The following is a 16,137-nucleotide window of genomic DNA, read 5'->3' as shown; positions in this document are numbered from 1 at the left end:
ACTAGCTGTGTGATCATGAACAAATTACTTAGCATCTTGACATTTTGATTTATTTATTTAAAAAATGGAACTAATACTACTACCTACCTCATGGAGTTGGAAAGAGTATTAAATATGCTAATATACGTAAAGTGGGGGCATGAAGTCAGTACTTTGTAAGTCTTAGCTACTATATTGATACCCCATTAACCAGTTGCATTTGACTAAGTTTGAGGTTCACCTTTATACTTGAAAAGAATTAAATTGGATTATTTCATTTGTATTGATATATTATTCTCTGTCCATTGCTATAATTTTTTAAAAAGGAAAATATCCCAGAAAAAAAGGAAAAAAAAAAGAAAATTTATTTTTATGAATACACTAAATGTTTTATGAGAGAATAATTAAAAGCTTATTCCTCATATATAATATTTAACACCCTTTACCTTTCACTCTGATTCATTATTTGTTCTTGAAATATCTGTGGAATCAACTAAATCACAAAAGCAGAAGTTTGCTCTAAGTCAGACTGCAAGAGCAAACACAATGCAGGAGAAATACATTATAGCACATCTCTTCTAGTGCTTTACAAAACTACATGTTTAAACCTCAAATTCAGAAAAGCAGCTTATGACTGATAGAAGGGGTACTCAAATGACATGCTTTGGCCTCTGTCAGTTTTTGGACATCAACAGCAACACGGTGGTGACACCATTCACTGTTCTTTTAAAGGAAAGAGAGCAATTTCAGCAACCTTCAATTCATCTAGTTACAGAAAGTTTAGCGAACTTCAGTTAATGCTAAGGCCTGTTGACAGGAGAAAGAATTCAGATTTCTGCCACTGAGAATTGGGGAAGACTGGTGACATTAATAAGATCCAGATCCCCAGGCTAAACGACTGTGATCTTCCTTATCCACTGTCCCACAGGGTGAGTTTGTTAAAGGTTTTCATCTCCTCTCAGTGGCTTTCCCTCCCTCCGCCCCTGTCTCTGATCTGCAACAGGGGAAGGGAAAAGGGAAAATAGGAGTAGAAGCCACCAGAAATTACTGTTCTAATTTAGCATTAGCAGGAATTTGTAAACCACCACTAAGTAGATAAAGCTAAGAGCTACTAACTACAAACATAACCAAACAATAACCTCTGTGACTGTTTAATGGAGACCTTGATTAGAAACACAGAAACCAGGAGCCTTTACTGGAAACCAGGGAGCAATAATGTATTCAGAGAGAAAGGCTAATGGGGCCTGCACAGAAAATCAGCATTCTGGAAAGAAAAGAGAGGAAAAAGGGAGGTAATCAGGTATAGAAGGAGTTAGAATTAATACAGCAATTTGAATTTGGCTGTAAAATATTGACAGTGAATTATTTTTCTGAAGTTAATGAATTAACACACTGGAATAAAGAACTGTAGTATTTAGAAACACTTGCCTACTTTAATTTTGCAGGATTGTATACAGATACAGCTTGATTTATGGGTTTTGCTTTAAAATGTAGTTTGTTGTTTAGAACTGCATGGGTCACTGAAAAATCTTTTCAGGGTATTGGATTTCATGTTGCATAGTCAGTTCATAGTAACATATTTTGCATATTTATTGTTTCCAAAGGCTTGAAAGTGGGTTTAAAGAGCAAATTAGAGTGCACCTGGTAATAGCCTTAGAGGAAACTCCACAAGAATTACAGACATCATTTTCCGCATCAATAGTTACAAGTTTTGTCTACTGACAAAAAACGTCCACAATAGTGTGGTTGAAGTGTCTCTTACATTACCTAAGCACAAGTGTTTCCTCATATTTAATTTTTTCGTTTCCAAAAATATATTTAGAAAATACAGTAGCATCTCACTCTTCCTAGTAATAATCAAGGTCAATGCTAAAGAAATTATCAGTTTTATTGAGCCAATATTCTATATTATGTTGTCCAATAGAGTAGTCACTAGCCATATGCTATTCAAATTTAAGTAAATTTTTAAAATAAAATTAAAAATTCAGTTCCTCAGTTGAACTAGCCATATTTTAAGTCAAATTTGACTACTGGCTAGTGTTTTGGGACTTGCAGACATACAGCATTTTTATCATTGCAAAAACTTATATAGGACAGTGCTGTACAGTAAGTTGAAACAGTTCAGATGATTATATTTATAAAAATGATACAATTTCAATAAATACAAAAACACATTTCTTGTTATTTTCAAAAATTTTTCTAAATGGTAAATCTTTCTAAAATAGTATATTTTCCGTACTAAAATTCTATAGCATGTCTTATCTCTGCAGCTTCTCCATTTTATGTGCTTATTGCCCAAAAAGTAAAATTTAAAGTAATTAATTCATTAAAATAACAAATCCAATAAAACTTTAAAATAACATTTAATTTCAAAGATGCAACAAAAATTAAGGCTTTGTAGCCAGGTTATTCTAAATCATAATGTTTTCAAAATAATCAGATTAAATGAGACTAGTCCTAAATACACCATGTACATAAAAATAGAAGCAGCTGTTTATTAGTCCAGGATTGATATTATGGAAACATTAAATATTCAGTAAATCATCAGCTTGTGTATTTCAATGGTTTTTTAAAAAAGAAACCAGTGCTAAATTCATATTAAATATTTCAAAATATTAATTCTTACAATGTTTTTTTACACAGAAGCCAAATAGAAACTAGTTAATTTGATCTCCAAGAAGCAAGCAGTTTTAATATTACTGATAGTAGTATCAGTAGTGGTGTAGGAACCCCGTGATCACATGAATGATAGATCTAAGTACAACTTTTATTTGTCAAAACTATTGGATCTTATTTTCCTTTTAAGATACTGACTTATTTTAAAAAGTAAATAAAATTATGTATACATGTATGTGTATATGCATATAAATATAATCAGAGTTTTCACAAACACTCTTGAAAGAAAACATTCTGTCTTTAAATATATATGGTGACATTTCAAGCAAAGTTTAACCTAAATGTGTGAGGAGTTAATCTGATGCCTGTAACTTAGCACCTTTGTAATGTGGTAGTGGAAAGGAACGGATCACTTAATGGTTTTAGATGTTAGACTCTAGTGAACTAGGATGGGTTTCCTTAGCATGACATCAGTTTATCTAGTTTATTAGCTTTGTAGTTTAAAAATTTATTATTCTTTTCTGTCTGCAAGCATTTTCATGACTTTTCTTCCTTTTGAAAAATGTTTCATTTGTTGTGTTATATAGGAAATAGTCCATTAAATAACCACTTAATTGCTAGAATTATCTTATTCAATTATGATTCAATTTCTTTTAAATGTATTTCTTTAAGGAAATTAAAGGATCCAATTGTGCAGACTTATGTCAATTTTCATTAGAAGGTCTCAGCAATTGAATTTTATGAATACTAGTACTTTATGGCCCTCAACTGATGAGGGGAAGGGACTATGCATTTCAAGTACCTTTAAATGTGAAATGAGTTTTGCATTTCTTATGTATTCTCATTAACTGTACATTATTTTTTCAAATAGTTATTTCTTAAATTATCAATTATACTTTCGGTAACCAAAATAGTAAAATTTTTAATAACATGAAACAAACATTTATTTCTCTGGATCCAAATGCATGGTCAGGCCACACAAATTATCTGCCAGTTATATAACAGTCTTGTGAGAAATCTCAGACTAACGGGCATTTTTGCATGCTCATAACCTGTCTGATGTGTTTATTATGCCTGAATTGCTTTTTTTTTTCTTAAATTTACCATGTGTGGTCTGCCCATACTACAGCTAATTGGAATAGACATTGGAAATAAGTCAAAGCAACCATCCTGCAGGGAGAGTATGAGGGAGACTCGGACCAATGTGTCTTTGTGATTATGTTCACAGATTAATGTGGACAATGAGCTCATTAACTACTTCATTTGATAAAAATCAGCATCAAGATGAGTTCATCAAAACAGAAGTAAAATCAAATAGAAGACAAAAATTTTCTTTATCTACAATCTTATGTAGTTTGTGAAGGAAAAAAAAATATTTTTAGAGCCATCCTCAAACAACTTTGATAATTTTATCCAGTCAGTTGTCTCTCTATTATAAATACAGAATGTGGAAGAAACACCAGTAGTCATTAGTGATTAGCTAAAACCATGCAGATTATGATAAGAGAGGAAGTGTAGGTCCACAATTGCTGACCTGACTCCATGTCTGTCCTTGGAGAGCACAAAAGAATCTCCTTGAACTCTCATTAGAATGTGTGTTTTTTTTTTTTTTAACCTCAATAAAGCTAGTTGAACTCTTCACTTAGGCACACCTTACAAAAGAGCAATGACTTTAGATAAAATCATTCCTCACACTTTCATGATTAGTTTGAGGCCTGGGTGCAGAAAGGGAAAAAAGTTCAGTGTTAAATATTATAAGACTTCCGCAGTTTTATATGTAACATCAGAAGGAAGGAACTCCCTAAACAAGGCTATTTTCATGGTTCTCATTATCACATAAAGTTAATGAAAAACAGTTCAACCTCAGGCAAATACCCTGAGATGAACATATTAAAGAGAAATAAAGCATCTTAGTCACATGGATAATAATTAACTTTGAGAAAGCCCAAATCAAAGCAAAATATGGTGTATTTTCTCTGAAATATTTTCCCCTAAATACTAATAAATGCTGGGTTGATAATACGTGCATTATACATTATCAACCCTACACTGTAGTGTATCATAACAAACCAGCAAGTGACTGTCCTCACTATGTTCTTTGGGCACATGAGGAGTTGTAAATATATGCCTGCATAATTTAATGCATGACACATTTATTTTGTTATGAAACTACATGTTAAAATGGTACAGTGCTATTGTTTTAAAACGTCAAGAGCTAAAACACTGACTACAGTATGCAATCCAGATGGCAAATTATCAAGGCATAGGACTGGAAAATGAAAAAAAAAAAAAAACGAAGAGTTGTTTGGGTTTCTCAGTCATGCAGCTTCCTAGCTTGCTTTTACCTTTCAGCACTAGCAAGGATATAAATGCAATAAAAGCAGTTAGTTTAACAGAGAAACAGGATTTGTTACAGGTCTGCTAGTCTTTTAAAAACATCTTTATTCCTCCTAAAATGGCCTGGGCTATTTAAGTTCTTGTGTTGCACTAATTAATAATAAATAGAGTACATTAAAGTTGCTTTATTTATCTAACTTCCTATCACATGCAAGTCAATAAACACATATATTTATGTATAGTATATATATTTCTGCTATTTAAATTTTGCAGGATAAGAAATATCCAGTGAACTAATTTTCAGAATGTGTTTATGTGTCATGCGTAACGGATAAAACAACTAGTTAGAATATCAAAAATATAAATGCAATTTTCTTAATTAAAATGTCAGTCATGCAACTATGCCAAATCACATTTTAATCAAATAAACCCAGACCTTATAATTAAAGACAAGTACTTCAATTGTAGAATTTTAAATAGCTTAATTGTATATGGAAAATGTGGCTTGAAAATATAAACACAATTAAGACAACTTCTTTTAGTCTTTTTGGTCAGCCTACTAAGAAGGATAAAAGTCTTGCATGTATTTGAGATTAGATACAGCATTAATTGGCAGCACTTTGTCACAATATCCCATTTAAGTAGTCTTGACTGTTCTTGCACAATAAACAACATTGTGTTTCTTTCAGTGTTTTTGAAAGTTTCATTTATATTGGAGAAAAAGCATCCAGAAGTTCCCCAAATCTCCAGAAGCCATGAGATATTTAATACAATATCCACCTCAGTAACTCAGTGATCACGTATTTCACCTATTTATCCTAAATTCCCTTTTTATTTTTTTAAAGGCAGTCTTCCAGCAGCTACAAACATCATTAATTGACTTTTCTTGAACCAAGGTTCATATTAACAAAATATAAATTAGATAACGGTTATTAGTGCAGCAACAACACTGAGATGAGTCTAGCCATAACATGTCAGTAACATGAAAAATGCTGGGTTTTTTGGTTTGGAGTTTATCTGTGTTTTCAATCAGGCTTAGCCAACTTGAGCAAGTAGTTCTTGTGGGCAACAATTATGGGTTTTACTTGTGTATTTGATTTGTATTTGGGTCTTTTTTTTTCCTTATTTGATGACCAAGGCACACACAAATATTCGTCTCGAGCCTAAAGCCCTGAAAGTATGCCATTCTTTAGCTGATGAAATTCTAATCTCATTTTATTATGTAGTCAATGAGCTGCTGAGAGTTGCCTTGGCTTGTTAACATGATAGCAGACAGATGAGAAGAAATAAAAAGTACTGGCCTGTGAAAGCCAAATCAAAGAGCCAGATTGAGGAGATTCTCGAGTTACCCAGGTGAGGCCCTCAGTGCCTAGCTAATGACCCAGCTAACGGTCAGAATGCTGTAGGTTCCGTTTGGATGATCCAAACGTTAAAACATGGGACTTCGATGTCTGCATAAATGGCTGAGAATTTGCCTTTTCTTTGTAAGCTTACTATACAATAAACAAAAGACTGGTATTTGATACTAACCAAACATGGAGAAGTAACATCCAAGTAACATTGGATGAATATATTCAAGATACAAATCTTTATGTGGCATTGAAAAAACTTCAGGATCCTATGTTTCTGTATCATAGATTTTTAATTCTCCTTGAGGTTAAACCTACTGCCATTTACCAAAAAAATACTCATTTTCCATAGACATATAACAATATAAATTGCCTGAAAATGGGATAATGCTTTCATGCAGTGAAATATATTGATAAAATAAGAGAAAGTTACAGCTATTTTTTTTTAATGATTATACTCTGAAGAAATATTTTAGGTGTTGTAAAAACACTTGTATCTGGGAGCATTGAAATCTACAGACTGATATTTCCTTTTTGTTTTCTTTTTCAGAGCAACTGCTTACTGGATATTTAAGCTTTATGGTCAGCTGCCGGAAAAATAAATGCACCTTAATTTTTAAATTGAATTATAAAGCCAAAAAATCCTATTGCTCTATTTCTCTTATTTTGTTGTTTACATTTGACTTTATAATTTCCTTCACTTGAAAGATTTTAACCTTAAAGGAAACTTTACTCTCAACGTTCATGACAATTCATAGATCATCAAATTGATTATCATATTTTCAATGTTAAATATTACTTCATATGTCTATTTACAACCTTCAGAATAAGAAAGTCAGCTATGAAATACCAAGCCTTGACTAGTAGTGCCACCTAGCATCACAAAGAAAAAGTTGTTCAACTACTTTGCAAAGCATTGGAAATTTATCAAATCATCTAATACACTATCTCCTTGATCCTTAATCCAGAAGAAAATAAGCAGACATGATCAATTAGAAGAAATGTACACAAAACCTATATATTTTTAGAGACAATATACTACATATTATGAATGTTCGTGTTTTAGGAAGATGCAGTGATGAGAGGTAGCAGTAAGATATAGTTCCTGGTTTGCTGACTGACATGCTACCACTTTTTCCTACAAGTTAAGAAAATATACTGGGATTCAAATGAATAAAAATAATGTTTGTGTACTGAAATATTAGCTATGACCTAATTTATAGAATAAAAGTAAGCCATTCACAAGTATCAGTATTTTGAATACTGTGGCGACTAACAACTGATTGAGACCTGCTAGTGTTTTGCGTAATGAATTTAGAAACTTTGGAATATAATATAATGCTAATAAAGATATCACAGGCTTAAGCCTGAATGGAATTGAGGACAGCAATTCCAACCATCTCAGTTAAGATGCTTCTTATTGGTAATAAGTGAATAATAAGAGAGTAGATGACTCATGTCAGACCCATTTCTCTCACAATTCAGATGGACTTAGCTGTGAGACAGGGCAAGTCCTCAAATAAGACCATTTCATTCAAAGTCATTTTATAATCACTTTGATGAGAAGAAAATCACTAATTCTTGGTCACGGCCACTGTCTGTGTGGAGTCTACATGTTCTCTGCATGTGTACATGGCTTTTCTCTGGGTAGTCTGGTTTCCTTCCACATCCCAAGGAAGTTCACATGAGGTTCACTGGTATGTCTAAATGGTTCCAAAGTGAGTGAGTGTTGGGGTGTGTGTGGGTGCATGCTGCAATGTGACGGCTTCCTGTCCAGGGCAGTTCCCACCTTGCGCCCTGAGCTGCTGGGAGAGGATCTGACCACTGGTGACTCTAAACTGGAATAAGTAGGCTGGAAAAATGAATGCTTATTATAAAATAAAAGTTAATAAAATCTATGATAATTATATAAATGCATGACAAAAAAATGCAGTAGGAAAGTGCTCAGGTAGCCTACTGTATTTGTTTCTGAAGGAGATGCTCCTTACGGTTTTTGCTTTGCTAACATTTCTTCCTTGATTTAACACACCATCACTACAACTGCCATCACTCACTGATTCACCAAAAATTCGGTAAATATTTATCTTGTTTTCATTAATATTTCTTAAATGTATGGGTGGATCACAATTATTTCAATGTTTAATATTAAAAGTGTTTTGCGTCTTTATTTAGAAGTTTAATATGTTTTTGTGACCAGAAATATGCCATTGGAACTTAACTCTTGTTTATATCAATTAGACTATGGTAAAGTGGGTTTCATTCAAGCTTGTCCAACCCACAGCTCATGGGTCACATGTGACCGAGGACTGCTTTGAATGCAGCCCAACACAAATTTGCTAACTTTCTTGAAACATTATGAAATGTTTTCGTGATTTTATTTTTTAGCTCATCAACTATCATTAGTGTTAGTTTTTATGGTTGGCCCAAGATCATTCTTCCTCCAGTGTGACTCAGGGAAGACAGAAGATTGGACACCCTTGATTTCCAACAACTTGCTTAAAGTTGATGTCTCCAAAACCTACTGATGACATTAAATGAGGGCTTACTATAATAAAACTTAAGTGGTTATCTTAGAAAATGGGGAAAACCATTGAACACATGTCACACTCTGGGGCATACTCCTCTGGGAGTGGTCAGCTACTCAAATTAAAATATGGCAACAGAAAGGCTAACTCGAGCTTCTTTCAAACCAGTGCCCAGGTGTGCAATATCTAGAGAGTGGGACTCCAAAGGCAAATAACCTTGGCAGAAATAGGAGGATTTTCAGGATTTCAATTAGGTTAGGTTTAGAACTAGAATGGAACTGCAATACCTTTCATAAAGCGAAAGGGTGAATCCAGCAATATGCACTAGGCATCAGTATGTCTAAAGACAAGTGACATATAATATCCCAAACATACCAGACTTTAGCAAAAGTATTCTTCAACTCACCTTCTAGGAGGTAAGATGGCATAATGGTGAGGAGTATGATTTTGCAAGCTTCCTGCCTCACCAATTGCTAGCTATGTGATATTGGACAAGTTAGATCAGTTGTCTGCAATCCAGCTTCCTGTGAAATGGACAACAGGGATATGATTGAATGAAATGAAAACATTCAGCATTGCTGTAAACATCTACTAAAAATGTGTTATTATTATTTTATTATTGCTCCTCTCTTCTCAGGTTAGGTTTTGACACAGAATTCTTTCAGTGCCATTTCACCAGTTGGAAACCTCTCTGGCTGGTGGCACTTCTGCCTGGGCTTCACTTGTGTCTGCTGGGCTTCCTCTGCCCACTTGGCCCAGCAGGCTGCGCTCTGTTCACTCCCCAGCCCGAATCCCACAATCACCATGGCACCTATGCTCAGCTCACGGCAGGACCAGGCGTGCTGTAAGTGGCTTCTGTGGCTGGGTGTCAGCACTCAGACAAGGGGGTATGGTAGTGCCCTGAAAACTTGGAGATGCCAGCAACCACAGAGCCCCAAGGGGTGTTACAGCTTCTGCTTGGGGAGTCCCAAAGTCTGAGAACCCAGGAAGTGTTACAGCTCTCATTCATTTCCACTGCCTTCAGCTTCAGGGAACAAGGGTGTGTCACAGCTCTTTCTGTCCTGCCACCTGCAGCTGAGCAAATGGGGGCATGGGGCACCCAGCAGCTTTTTCTCCCCTGTTGCTTGGTGAGTGGGAGGGAGGGTTACAGTGTTATAACTCTTCTTGCACCTTCCATTTGGTGGGTTCTGGGTTCTTGTCCCGTGACCAAGAAGAATGAGATTACATGGACACCAGAGAGAGAGCAAGGCAGGGGAGAATTTTATTGAGTGACAGAGAAGCTTCTGAAAATGACAGGAAACCTGAAGTGGGTAGCCCTCTGTGTGAGAGGGGGCCTGAAAGCAGGTAGCCATCTATGTAGCTGAGTCCAGGTTTTTATAGGTTTGGAATGAGGAGGCGCAGGCTGTAGGTAGCCTTTGGAAAAGGTAACATTCCATTGGTTAAAGAGCATTATTCAGAGAGAACCAATCAGGAAACAGTGGGCAAACAAGAATAGAAGTTCACACACTGGACTCTATCCAAAACCAGCAGTTCGGTTTTCAGTCTTCAGGCTGTCTTTGGCTTGAAGGCCAGGTTTCACAAGGGACCCATGCCTGTCTGCCTAGGAATTTGTCTATCTTCTAATGCTATCAGTTTGTCTCAGGAATGTCATGATTCTGGATCTTTAGGTAGAGAGTCTTAAAAGAGCTTCAGCAAAACATGACTGGGAAGGTAGCCACTCACCACTAATATGCAAACACATAGTTTCCGGCCTAATGGAACTGAGGAAATAGCACTGATATAATAAATATGGGATATTTGTCACCAAAAGATAAAATTATAATATTTTAACATATTTTCTATGCAACAGTCATATATTTTATATATATTAGCAAATATATTCAATATGTTAATTCATATGTATTAACAAATATATTCATGTGTATTAACAAATTTAATATGTGATCAATCTATTTAATCCTTTTTCTAAACTTTAGATTATAGTTTAGCAGAAGATATAATTAGCTGATATCAATAATATTTGTCATTCATTAATTTTTTCCTCCAGGATACAAGTTTTGGTGTCAGCAAATTGAAATACCTCTCAAATCTGTAATACAAGCACGATCTAGTCCTAAACAAGAACCACTCCTGTTATGACAACTATTACTCTTCCTCCTTTTAAAGTTTACTCAGATTCTGAATTATGGATAATTACAAAGAAGCTTGGTGAAGTTACATAGAGGAAGAAGGTTTCATTTTTCAACTTCCCAATGAAAAATAAGTAACACAGCATCACAGAAGGGAAAAGATTCTATCCCAGAAGACAGTGCCAGGACTTTAGCTTACTTCTTTTGCTTCTGTGTTTGGTTGTCTTTGGCCATTTCTCAAGATGTGTAAGCATGTGATGTATTAATAAAAGGACTTTATTTGCAACCCATATTAGTTCCGATTTATTACACATATCCCCAATTATGATTTTCAGTGACCAAAATAAGAAATTTTGGGGACTGTAGAAAAAATTTTTTTTTCTGGTCTCCAGATTTAGACTAAAGGAGAGTGACCAATACAAGTCATGGGACCCTGAGAATGGGAAGGAGAGACACTGAATTAAATATCACTAGCAGAGATTCAAGAATATGAGAATCCCTAGTCCCAACCCTACCATTCCATAATCTTAATCACATGAATGGAAATAAACAACGTAAGAATACATTTTACTGGCTGGGCGCGGTGGCTTATGCCTGTAATTCCAGCACTTTGGGAGGCCGAGGCGGGCAGATCAGGAGGTCAAGAGATCAAGACCATCCTAGCCAAGATGGTGAAACCCTGTCTCTACTAAAAACACAAAAATTAGTCAGGCTTGGTGGCAGGTGCCTGTAGTACCAGCTACTCAGGAGGCTTAGGCAGGAGAATGGTGTGAACTCTGGAGGAGGTGGAGCTTGCAGTGAGCTGAGATCATGCCACTGCACTACGGCCTGGGCGACAGAGTGAGACTCCGTCTCAAAAAAAAAAAAAAAAAAAAAAAAAAATACATTTTACCTTAATAACAGGGAGTCATTTGAAATATGGGACTTTTTTCTAGGCATTGTAGGGCAGGCATGAGAGCAAGTACTTACATTTAGAAATGAGAGCCTTGAAAACTGATATACTTAACTTCACAAAGTTCCACTTGCTTTCTAATCTTATTCTCCCTTTTCCTACTCCTCTGCTGATAAGACATAAAAGAAAGCTAATAGACCCATTTCCAGGTGAGTGGCCTGCTTGGATAGCATTTTGGAAGTTTTAGATATCTTTCATCTAAGAGCAGGAAAGCTTAAGGATGTAAGTCTGTGGTGGAGAGCTACAAAATCAAATATAACTTGGTTATTTTCCCACTATGAAGAGTCACTATGAATAAAGTAAACTCGGATATTAGCTCAAGTTTGAAGGCTCTTTTTATTGTTTTGTTAATGACCTTGCACTTCTGTTGGCAGCAATGGAGGCCTGTAGAGGCTTTAGAAGAGGTTTCTGGGGGCAGTCATGAAACAGAATCACATAGCTTAGGTGAGTATTCAAATAGTCATAGATGTGACATAATTCTCAGTAAATTTTTCAGAAATTGGTTTTGGATTGAGGAATAGCTGAATTTGAATTTATCCATGGCTCTTTCTTCTCCAAATTTTATCATCAGACTTTCTGTTAACTTTATTTTTATGGTAGATTGAATAACTGACCCCAATATTTCCTCCTTCCCTTATCTGTACACTTTGACATATAATTTTGCAATTCTTACCCCTAGAAGTGCTGTCTTTTCATACTACATGGCTTGGCTTTGAGCAGAGTCATATGACTTGTGTTAACCAATGGAATGTGGCTGAAATAACAATTTTTAAATTTATGTTAAACTTCTGCTGTCACCATGACAAGAACATACTTAAGGTAGGCCACCAATATGCAAAGAATGAGTAGCACGTGGAGAAAACCTAAACACACTCAATGGCTTTAGACCAACTCTCACTAAATCAAGACTAATCAGCTTAACTCCAGCTGACTTACAGATATGAGAGGAAGAAAGGGTTGCTATTTTATGTCATAGAGTTTTGGAGTGGCTTGCATGTGTCATTAACTGATTTACCTTTTTTGACAGTTTCCATTTTCTAAACTTTTAGGTCCTCTTTATGTCTCCTTTAATTTCTCTCCACTTTTCTCGTGTTTAAGATTCAACATCATAATCTTTTAAAATAATTTAAGTCAAGTCAATAATCTATTAAGATTTTGTTTTTGTTAGTTTGTTTAAGAGATATATTAACATTATAAAAATGTACTATCGGTATTGCACAGACAAAGTAGGCAATGTTTACAATCATATTATAATTATTATCAGTATAAATATTGCCTAGATGTTTGAAACATGCTTTTTCAGTTAAACATGCATGTTTTTTCCTAAGAAACTGTCATCAATAGATACTACATGTATATGTGAGATGTTACTAAGAGATTCATTACAGTTTTTAACATGAATTAAATCAATCTTTGAATTATAAAATTTGAGTAACAATTTGATGTATGTAATTTGAGTAACAATTTCAGGTATGTAACAATTTGATGATTATAAGAAAGACAATTAAATATCAGATAAAGATTTTACCCAAATACTTGATTTTTAAGAAAAATTAAGAAACTTAAAGCAAGTAAGAAACCAGTGCAATTCCTAAGGAAAACACAGCAGGTAATCACAATTTAGTTTATATTTGGTATAAGCCATATGTGATTTACTTTCACCATCTCATAAATTTTCAAAAACTTATAATCTTTACACTATTCTAAACTTCATCCATTGAAACGTTTATTATAGACATATTTATACTAGATAACCTTGTATCCTATTTTTAAATGTGCTGAATTTTGCATATTCATCTTTTTATGTGCTTCATTATATGTTTAAATTGTAGACATATATCTTATAGGATATCTTGTGAATAATTAGAAACAATGCAGAAATTTCACTTCCTTTATTCTAATTCTCATATCCTCTTTTCTGAATGACTACCTTAATCTCCCAGATATTCTTTGAACCTGCAGTCTCATAATGCTCTAATATGTGTTCAATGTTCCCAACAGAGTTGTATTTCTAGAATAATAATATGAACAAGTCATTTTCAGGTGTCAATTTTAAAAGAATCTTTGCATTACCTATGCAATGAAGTTAAAAATATTTGACTGTGTTAACAAAAAAAAGATATTATATATTCTATCTAATGTTCCAGCCTCATGTTCTACCTCTTTCTTTTCAATAAAGCATTCTAATGGCAGTTGAAAATATTTCTAAGTGAAACAATATAGATTTGAGAACAGTAGGTGAATATCTTCTTAAATCATATCATTAATGTTAATTAAATGATCTATATCAGAGTAGAGGGAAATTTCTAGTAATATGTTGCAAGACTTCACTGATAACTCCTTCTATTTGAAACAGTTACTTGAAAGATATCATTGCAAACTGCAGATGCTGGAAAACAGAAAAATCTTAGTGACCATAATGAATGATTAAAAGATAAATATTAACTGGAAGGATTTTGAATAATGAATATAAAACACTACTGATAGGTACACAAACAAACAAACACGTACAAAATATAGAGTGTGCCAGAGCTAATAGTACACAGGTGAATAAAGTTTACTTGTTTAGTTAAGAGCTAATGATCAGCCTGCATTTCTACTAGGTTCTGGGGTAAAAGGTAGAATACATCATCACCCAGTGCTCAAGGAGCTTTTAGTCTTGAAAGCAAACAATTAGAAAAAAAAGGATATAATTTCTTAATCAAATTTATTCCTTGCTTACATTAAGAAAAACATGATAAGAACTTGAGTAATGTATTTGTACGCCTCACTTAAAGAATAAAACAGATAAAGTCAATCCAGACAAGTACAATCAGGATTTTGAGGAGAATTTGAATAATATGAAATGAAGAATTGCTGTCTTGTTTACAGAAGTGAAAACTGGATGAGATGCCAAAAAATAATAATGATGGTAATGATAATATAAGGAAATAAAAATAATTAACCCTAATTGAATATTACCTATGTACCAGGCATTCCATTATGTTAAAATTATATAATTCTATATTTGGTGATTGGTTGCTTTTTAAAAAATTTTCATTTTGTGAATGAAGAAATGAGGTTTGTCTTGTATAGTAATTTGTCCAAGGTCACTGAATTATGAGTTGACTCTTCAAACCTAGGTCTGTATCACTCCAGAACTTGAGTTATTAAACTTGATACCGCTTGATATTGTCATTAGTGGGTGTTACTGAATATCTGAGAAACTAATATGCATAAAAAAATTAGAATTTTTCTATAATAGAGTATCACATATATTATGAAACTCAATTGTTATAGAATATGGAATAAAGAGTATAGAATACCAAATTACATATGATACATATGATACTCACTGTAGAAAATAATGCAGAATAATTTGGTACAGAAAATCTAAGTTTATGATTAGTATCTGTTACTTGCTAGGTACATAACTTTGAACCAACTACTATCTCTCTGAATCTCAATTTCTTTATCTAAAAATAGATATAATAATAACTAAATTATACTATAAGGCTAATGTGCAGATCAATACTATAAAAGGAACATAGATGACAGGATTTTGAAAATATTTCAAAAGGTACTTTTAAAATGCTTATTTGTATTACTATTGTAACCACTAAAACCAAGCAAGAATTAATGGTTAAAAGCCATAAGTAATAATTTATGTATAAACCTTTAAAGATTAGAAGTCTTCTATGCAAATGTGAGTTCCTGAACTTACATCAAGGCAAGTATTCAAATATCACAAAGATGACTATTTGATTGGGCTATCAGAGAAGAAATGTAGGCATCAGATGAGTGTTCACAAGTTTTGAAAACACGTTTTCTTTCATCATACTTTTTTGAAAACAGTTTATATGTATTTATATAACATATGTTTTCTATTATGTAAGTAGACTTTTGTTTGGAGAAAGCCATTTCAGTTATCTTTATCTTCCTTAGAGCAATGAAGTAATATACAAATCATTTCAGGGAAAAAACATCTAAGAAAGATTTGTGACTCTCCCTTCCCGTTATTGAACACTTTTACAGAGATAGTCTTAGCATGAAAAATATGTTATTCATACAGCTCAGAATAAAATCATGTTACTTTACTTGCCATTTCAATTATATTTTTAAATGATTGATTTTGAATTTCACTGTAAAGATGACATCAATTTATATTCTCTGATGAATTCTGTCTTATTTTCTTGAAATGTTTGCTAGTTATGTTATTATAGTAGTACACAGTGTAGCATCTAGTTCAACTTTCAAGGTATATATTTTAC

Source organism: Macaca thibetana, chromosome 6 (genome assembly GCF_024542745.1).
Source record: "Macaca thibetana thibetana isolate TM-01 chromosome 6, ASM2454274v1, whole genome shotgun sequence".
NCBI classification, from domain to species: Eukaryota; Metazoa; Chordata; class Mammalia; order Primates; family Cercopithecidae; genus Macaca; species Macaca thibetana.
This window is presented reverse-complemented; position numbering follows the sequence as displayed.